This window comes from Adiantum capillus-veneris, chromosome 15, assembly GCF_014529385.1.
Source record: "Adiantum capillus-veneris isolate H3 chromosome 15, ASM1452938v2, whole genome shotgun sequence".
NCBI lineage: Eukaryota > Viridiplantae > Streptophyta > Polypodiopsida > Polypodiales > Pteridaceae > Adiantum > Adiantum capillus-veneris.
Genome location: NC_140945.1, coordinates 28,399,788 through 28,408,728, shown reverse-complemented (window position 1 = coordinate 28,408,728; position 8,941 = coordinate 28,399,788). Strand labels below are relative to the sequence as shown.

General features: G+C 43.9%; 1 pseudogene; it reads left to right on the top strand.

Annotated features, from left to right (window-relative positions):
- The first annotated feature begins 3,540 nt into the window (after nucleotides 1–3,540).
- On the top strand, nucleotides 3,541–4,078 carry LOC147440436 (uncharacterized; annotated as a pseudogene).
- The last annotated feature ends 4,863 nt before the right edge of the window (nucleotides 4,079–8,941 follow it).

Genomic DNA, 8,941 nt, shown 5'->3' with positions numbered 1-8,941 from the left:
CACAATGTAAAATCTTAAGCTGAAAGAGAAATCTCAGCTTGATTTGCTACTCCACTCACATGTATCGCCTATGGTACTAGAGCCCTAGAGGTTCTTAGTGTGGGCGCTTTTCCTTGAAAAGCAAAAAACCCAAGGCATACAAAATAAGCACACACATCAAAAGTAAATCAATGAGAAAAGACTTTTGGGGGGTCAAAGAAAAGGAAATCAGTCAGGCAATGATTTCGTGAGCAATTCCTTTTATCGTATCTTAACTACAAGTTCTTCTAGGTATAGCCTCTAGTCAGTCCTCATACATGAAATACTTGGCTCTCACGATTAAACAACTTAATCGACCAGAGAAAATTGAGAAGCTTACCCATGGTATTAATAGTCAATCTTTATTGCCTTTCGACCGTTAAATTAGCGACCCCAGACTTGTTTAATTTTTTATCTTTACAGCTGTTTATGCATTTGATTATATTGCAATTTAATGTTTTATTTGCTGAAAAATGGTTTAAAATTTTGTTACCAATCAAATTGTCTGTCTATAACTGCATATGCTTTTTAATTGTATATAAGAATGCAATTACTATGCCAATTTTGTTTGATTTTGCAATGACTGAAGAAGGCTAAGGACACTCATCTCAAAGGCTCTTCCACCTCGACAAACGAGCTTCAACTCAATAGCTTTGGAGGACGGAATCTACATCAAGAAGGGGGGCATGTTAACCCTCACGGCTCACGGACACCCTATCACCTACGACATACACCATATTATTTATTTGGTAGAGTCAGGGACTAGACTTGTCGGTCCAATAGGAAAAGGGTAATTGTGATCGCCGATGAGAGGTGCACTCTAACAGGAACATTCAAGGGTTAGTTGGCTAAGTATGGGCGCCCAAGTGTTAATGGGGCGAGCTCATATAAAAGTTACCTAAACCAAAAAATCAATTATTCTTTCATTTGTGCAATTGAAGAGCGCTCTTGCTCCATCTCCATCTCCTTATGTGTGTATGTGTGAGAGGGAGAGAGATAGAGAGAGTGTGTGTGTGTGTGTGTGATCGAGCATTGTGATGATGGCACGGTAGCGGTGAAGCAGTTGAGCGACGTGGCGCAGCGATGGCTCCTTCTTCTTCGCGGCGAGGAATTCTCCATGAAGGCGAGCATAGGGCGGTGAGTGACTCACCCTTGCTCTCTTGAGCTTGCTAGATTAGTCTAGTTGTGTGCTTGGAGCCATTTGCGGATCGCACATAGTGTGTCGGCAAGTCCCTTGCATTGACATGTGCGACAGACATGCACATAAAGATAGGACCGATTACCTATTGTGGACATATATGATGCATCATGTATTAGTGGCAAAGGGATTGTGGAATCTTATGCAAGGAGTTGATGTACATCCTATTGGTGTTGCACTTGCAAACAAAAATGTTACAAAATCAAATAGTGTTGAGGATGTTGCAGGTTCATGTTTTATTGATCCTATTGCAGGATTTATAAGTTTTGACATAGTTAGTGCTAGTGTTGCCACACCTATTAGTGAGAAAATAGGTTGGGTTGTTAGAGATGTTCAGGTTCATGCCTTGATAGCATGATGTGTCAAATATTCCATTCTGCCATCCACGCACTCATGCAAGACAACTAAAGAGGCATAACAATCGAAAATTCAAGAGCTACCACATGTGCAAGAATAGATTCAAATGCATAGAGCAACCACCATTCTAGGCGTAAAAAGTTTTTTGGGAAAAGGTTTCCAAACCACACGTGATCTTTACACGAAGGCATTGGAGTTTAGCTTGGACCAATCTTCTCAATCATCATCACTTTTGGCATTGTCACGTACATCGATCTTGTAGATTGAATCCTGCTTTCACATTTCACTCATCTCCGTTGAATCTAAGGGAATTTGGGAGTGTTGCTAGCTTGAGTACATTGAGCAATAGTGGGCCAAAACAAGCAATTGAGAGTGCCAGTGCTGAACAACACATAGATGAAGCTTGTAGGAAGAGTAGCCATGGGAGGATGCACACAGGTATCCGATCAGAGATATGGAGGTTTGAGCTACACTAATTGAACAACCAGTAATGGACGATTAAAAAGTCCTACCACATATGTGAAGACTTGTGCACCGATGTGGTCAAATTTGTGGGAACACAACTTGTGCTCACTACTTGAAGCCTTTAGAGTGCTCACCCATACAATGACCAAACTACCACTTTGCAAAAGGTCCTTCCGAATTAAGAGGGCCCTCCAACAACTTTATTTACAGACCCATAACTAAGCAACAACCAGTCAATGCTTGCATCCACATATTCCACTCTACCTACTTGTGTCTAATTTCATTGTAAGATGCTTTATTTGGAGATGCATTTAAGAATAGTTTACAAGGATGACTAGCAAGCAATGTTGGAGGAGGAGGGAAGCCTCTTTGGAGGGAGTCGAAAGCTCTTTTCACTTGAGTCCACCTTGGACAATTTAGGAGGGGCACTTTTCTTGCCTTATGAGAATGCACAACATGGATTTGATTTGGCCAAATGAACCTCTAGTAGCCTCTGGGGGGGGCTCTTGGAGAGCTTTCACAAAAACACCTTGGCCTTATGGCATGAGCTAGCCGAGGGTATGCAAAATTACAAAAATCCATTGTCCCTCTAGCAAGCCTACAGGGGGGGGGGGGGGGGGGGGGGGGGGGCGGAGGGGGGGCTCTTAGAGAGCTTTCATACGAACGCCTTGGACTTGTAGCACGAGCTAGCCGAGGGTATGCAACTTTACAAAAATCCATTGTCATTTAGCACCTGACATTTTTTTTCACTCCCAAAGCCCTGCCCCTCGACCAATGGTGCCAATCGAAACGCTTAAGAGTCACGTTTTGTAACTATAACAAAATCTATTGCTGGGTGCAAAATTAGCTTACGTGCCCCCCACATGCAGGGGGGTTAATCCATTATTTGAAAGACATTACCCCTCTTCCTCACATTCACACATGAGAAAAGGGGTAATTTTCCATTTGAGTTGGGGGGGTAGAGCTACTACGGTCCAAAGAGGTGCAATTAGCCTCAAACCTTCTCGTAACAAGCAATTATTTGCTTTGGAAATCCTCAATGTTACAAGATCTTGTCATAAGCATGTTGAAATTCATCACTTTAATCAAAGCATTTTATATTCTTTTATTAGACAACATTAAAGAACTTTTCTTTATATGAAATGGCCTCTCTCAACCGTGTAATCGTGAGGGATAACGGGGTTTGGGGGGGGGGGACTCAGGACTAACTTACACGGGGTCTTAATTGAAGGGTGAGCGGTGGGATCAAGGGCAGGGAAGCCGGGCATGAAGGGAGAGGGGATCTTGGCGCTCCACGTCATCATAAAAAGTAAACACATACAAAATTTGTAAATGCGGACAGGCCTGCTGATGTGGCGTGGCTAAGTGGGGTGGCAGGGCTAAGCTGTCTGAATCGTGGCTGAGCTGGACAAAAGATTTGGATTTGCGTTGGGGGTGGGCTGCATGATTGGGGGGGGAGGGAAGGTGTCCTTGGCCATGCAAAGGCATGCAAGAGGCTCTGCATGCAAAATCTGAGGGAGCGGGAGCGGGTCTTGTCGTCACGATTGCTAAGCGATTGCCAATGGGGTATTGCGCACAAGGAGGGCCCTGTGAGTCTGGCATATCCTTTTTGTGGAGGGGGTAGGTGAGCAATAGGCAGTGTGGGGTGCTGGAGAAGCCCAATGGCGCCAAGAGGGGGAAAAACACAGCGTTCCGACAAGAAAGGGGCCAAGAGCGGGCATGGTGTTGAGCAAGCATCCACGGTTGGGGAGGCTGCAGCGGCGGCCATGCCTCCAAAACCTATCCGAAGTAGCCCCCGTCTGAGAGCAAGTCAGATCATAGACCTGAACGCCAGCCCCATAGCCAGCCCTTTTGAAGAAGGCCAACCCCAAATGCCTGCTTCTACCAATCCACGACCTAGGAAGAAGTTGGAGAAGGCATTTGATTGGGATGAGGAGAAGGATGAGAAGATGCCAGCACAACCCATGTCCTACCACAAAAAGGCAGCAGAGGCTGCAGTTGCAAAAAGGAAAGGCAAACAGGTCCTTGATGAGGAGGTAGTGACACCAAGTTGAAGGAGGGGTAGCCGAATGATACAAAAATGAAAGCAGGCCAGCCAGGTGAATGCAAAGAAGATGACAAGGATATTGAGGGTAGTAGCATGCAATTCATGTCGTCCGGGTTGATGCCATATGTGGAGGTGTTCTTGCCCGATGGGAAGCTTGCCCGACAATGTCGTGCAAGTGATGAATGCCCTGGACGGTTTGGCTTTGAGTTGGTGAGGTGGCGAATGGAGAGGCATCTCAAGAGAGAACATGGCCTTGACATACACATCCTAGTACAAAAGTCGGGTCGTTCTTCCTAGGCTGAATTGCCCTCGAGAGCCAAGGCACCATGGTCGAGAGTAGAGAAAGCTGAATGGCAAAAGCTGGCAAAGAAGTAGTTTGAGGACAAAGAGAGGAAGTTCGCAATAAATGTAAAAAAGGCTGAGGATCTTCATTGTCTTCGAGCAATTGAGAAATGGGAAAAGCTCAGACCAGAGTTTAGAACCGTGCCAAAGGAGCAATTTGTGGAGAATATTGTGAAGGAGTGCATGATTGCCTACCATGCATCAGCTCAATTGCGCCTTGCACGCATTCAAAAACGTATCGATGAAGTCTATGATGCGCATGTAAGCTGTTTAATCAATTGGTTAAGTGACTTCTTTCCTGCATGCCTATGTATGTTGTTTAGGTCCCTTGTATGTTTGAAGTTTTATCATGTAAGCATGGTTAAGTTCCTTGTTTACTTATGGTTGCTATGACAAGCGTTTAAGCCTCAAAGGTTAGGTAATTTCACAGCTTTTATGTTTTGAAGGGAACCTTGTGAGCATGTTCAAAGTGTTTCTATGCTTATGGATGCTACAATTTAACTTACATTTCTTGTATGATTTAAAGCTCCATGAAGCATGTTAGCTGGTTGTAGCTTTCATGGCCACTAGGTCTTTCCTCGTGCTTGTTTGTTACTATGGGCCTGTTTTACCCACCCACCATTGTCCAAGTGTTTCTCCATTTGCTTGTGACAATGTTTAAGTTCCTTGCATGTTTTGAAGCTTCATGAAGCATGTGAGCAAGTTATAAGTTTCATGGCCATTGTCTTTCTTTGTAATTGGGAGTGCCATCCCACTTATTACCTAAAGTAGGTCCTATTTTCTCTCATCAATCACCCCTAAATTAGTGGCCAATTACCTTCCTACATTAGCTCCTACATTGCAACCCTAGTTAGCTCTAGCTATCACGCACAATGAACTCCCATTCATGTATATAAACAAGTCTTGTATCAATTCACCATGTTATTGTGCAATCGAGGTAATACATTCAACTGAGTACTCTTTTCTATTCACTACGCACATTAGTCATTAGCTTAAATTGTTTTAGTGTTTGTTTTGGTTTTTCCTACATGGTATCAGAGCCCCTATTAGCTTAATAGATCACTCAAGATTGCAAACAACTAGATCCTTAATCCTTAATCCCTCTTAGCGACATTCGTCTTGCTGCTTGCTCCTCTCTTCAAGGCATACAAAAAATCCCTCTTAGCGACATTCGTCTTGCTACTTGCTCCTCTCTTCCAAGGTATCCGAAACCTGACGGCATGGGAGAGATCTCTCCTACCCTTCTCTTAAAGCTAGACATCAAACCATAGAAAAACTTAATGGTAACGACTATCAAGTATGAGAGTTAAAGACGGAGCTCTGCGTCAAGGAGCTTCTACTATGGGATGTTGTCTCGACTCTAGGTCCAAGTCTTGTGTCAGTGGAGTCTATGTGATCATCCTCCATTGTGGAGATTGACAAGTGCCAATGGTGCGGTATTTGAAGTCCGCAGAAGCTATACGGTCTTTCTTTCACAAGACATATGAGCATACCGACTTAGTTTACTAAGATTCCTTGATCAAGAGATTGGTGAACACCAACATGCAAGAAGGACAAAGCACTGCCAAGTGTATAGATGCTTGGTAGGTTCTTCTTGATGAGGTCATTATCTGGGGATTGGCTGTCCCTGAGACATTACAAACCATTATTTTGATGGTAGCCCTTCTATCCTCTTGGTAGGCATTCATCACCACAGTAGTGTGGAACTACAAGTGCAACCCTTGGTGGCCAAAATCCATCAAGGAGAAGCTCTCTACGGTCAATCTACGGGAGCCCATCCAGTGGCACTTGCCACCAACCGCAAAGCCGGCCAAGCCTCACGGCAATACCTCCAAACACCAAGGCTCCTTCAACACCAGTACGCTCCCTCCCTATTACCATTCAAACTTCAATCATGGTGGTCGTTAGCAACAACATCATGGCGGTAAGAGCAATCCTCATGCTTACTTTTAATGCAAATTTTGACACAAATATGACCATCTAGAGAAAGATTGTCCTCAGAAAATGAGCAAGTAGAGGACTTCTCTGAAGCTTCATCCACCAAAGGTTCAATGCATGCAACTTCAGCCCATACCCTCAAGCCCAAGCTCATTATACTAAGTTCTCACACTATGATGGCAGTAGCTAGTCTCTTCTTATGCCGTCCCCATCCACCCATGCAACTATATGTTGTGTGCCTCCATGGTTCAAGTATACTCTGTCCTTGTTTATCTATGTTTGTCATTGATTTTCCTAGGTCCTGGTTTACCAATCTTCATCCTTTTTGCCATGGGGACCTCGATAACCATGAAACCCAGCACTTGATGGCCATGAAATCGAGGACTGACAACCCAAGAGGTCATTGGGGTGTACCTTGAAATCGGCGAGTTATGGTTCAAGTATACTTAGAGTTGTCCTTGTTCATTTATACTTGTCCTAGTTTACCAAGCGCCACCTTTTTTGCCACATGGAACTTTGGGTTGTAGGTTCATGGCAATCGGGTTGTGGGTTGAAATCAGCCTGTCACCACCAGGTTTTTGTTTGATTTTAATGCGCTGATTCCATTTAACTATGTATGGTCTTGATGCAGAGGTGCATGATGAGGATTTTACATGCATGCCATAATAAAAAAGAACTTGTGCATCCCGCTATATGGTTTATCGAGTTTTTGTTTGGTTTTAGTGCGTTGATGCAGATTGTCTATGTCTAGTCTTGATGCACATGTGCATGACGAGGATTCTACATGTCCGGTTTTTGTTTGGTTTTAATGCGATGTTGAAGTTTGTCTATGTCTGGTCTTGTAGAAGTTGAACACCTCGCTTCATGACTGATCTAAAGCATTGTTTTTCTGGAGTTTGAGTTTTTTCTTAATATGTTGACCCCATTATTTTATGCTTGGTCTTGATGCAGAGGTGAGTGAAGGTGTTGCCACCCTGGCTGAATGTGATGATGGATGACATTGAGGAAGAAAAGGAAAACAATGATATGCAAGGCGAGAAGGCGAATGAAACCGGTGAAGAAGAGCACAATGAGGATGTGTTTTGGGAAGATGACTTTGGTGATGATGAGATCCCAAATGAGCAGGCAGAGGACAATCTCCAAGGAGAGAAAAAGGAAGGAACCCCTGGTGACAATGAGATCCCAAACGAGCCAGGAGAGGACAATCTCCAAGGAGAGAAAAAGGGAGATGACCTTGGTGATGATGAGATCCCAAATGAGCCAGGAGAGGACAATCTACAAGAAGAGAAAAAGGAAGATGGAGGGGTCTTGGAGGGAGAAGGGTCCAAGGCGAAGGAAGGTGAGGCTACAACTATTAGCAGGTCTACTAGCTCTAGCTCCCAGTATGGCCTTGGAGATATGCCACTGTATGAGATGCCACCCCGTGATGATGCCAAGGATCTTCCAATGGTCGAGGCTGAGGGTCACCAATGTGATGAACCCAACAATGAGCACATTGTGGACACCTTTGATAGATTTTCTTCCATGCCATTGAACATTGATGTTTCCCAAAATGAGGTAAAGCTGATTATGGCTGTGTTTTTGCTGGTTTTCTGGGTTGTCACTAATTATGGCTGTGTGTTTTTGTTGGATATTGAGGTTGTCTTTATTCGATGGGCTGATTATGGCTGTGTTTTTTTGTTGGGCTAATCATTCCAGGAACTTTGTGCAGGGACTTATAATGGAACATCGACAAAAGTTGCCAATTCGGTCATCTACAAAGACAAGTGTGGTTATATCGCGATGTCTCATCACCGAGACATGAGACCCATGTATCTCTTAAATTCACCATTGAGAATGGCCGAGTATTAGTTTCTCAGGAGGGGGGCGGTAGGGTGGTCACCACACGGACAAATATTGTGAAAGCCAGGTGATTTCATATCCCAGCTTTGCATTTTTAAAGAGTGTCTGTACTAATTCACATTATTCTAAGTCTTGCATGCTGGTCTTTTAGGTTTTCTTCTAATGCTTGCATCACATTCAATTCCGCAAGATTCAAACTGTCCACGAATGTAGATCAGACCCTACTCAATGCTATATTGCATGGAGAGGCTAGCTCTCGGACTATAGACTTGTTTGGCTAGTAAGGTTCCTCTCTCCCTCTCGGCTTTGTTGGTTATGGCTATGCTTTGAAGGTTATGGTTTGCAATTGCAGTCTGTAAAGGTGAAATTGAAATGTGTTGAAGTCCTGGCCTTTGAATCTGTTGGTTATGGCATGCGGTTGTGTTCTCCCAAGTGAAGTTGCAACCGTCTCCATCTTCGAACTCACAAGTTATGGCCATTGTCGCCTCATTATGCGCCCATTTAAATTTTCTAGTTATATGCTGGTTATGATCATTTGTGCTGTCTCTAGCATTATGTCTCGAATATGGTCAGCGATTTCGCGGATTGGGCCTTGACCGAGGTCATTGCCTGTGGTTTCAAACTTTTTATTTCAATTCATAGTGCCCGGCTTTGTTGGTTATGGCTATGCTTTGAAGGTTATGGTTTGCGAATGCATTCTGTAAAGGTAAAACTGAAACACTTTGCATCCAACC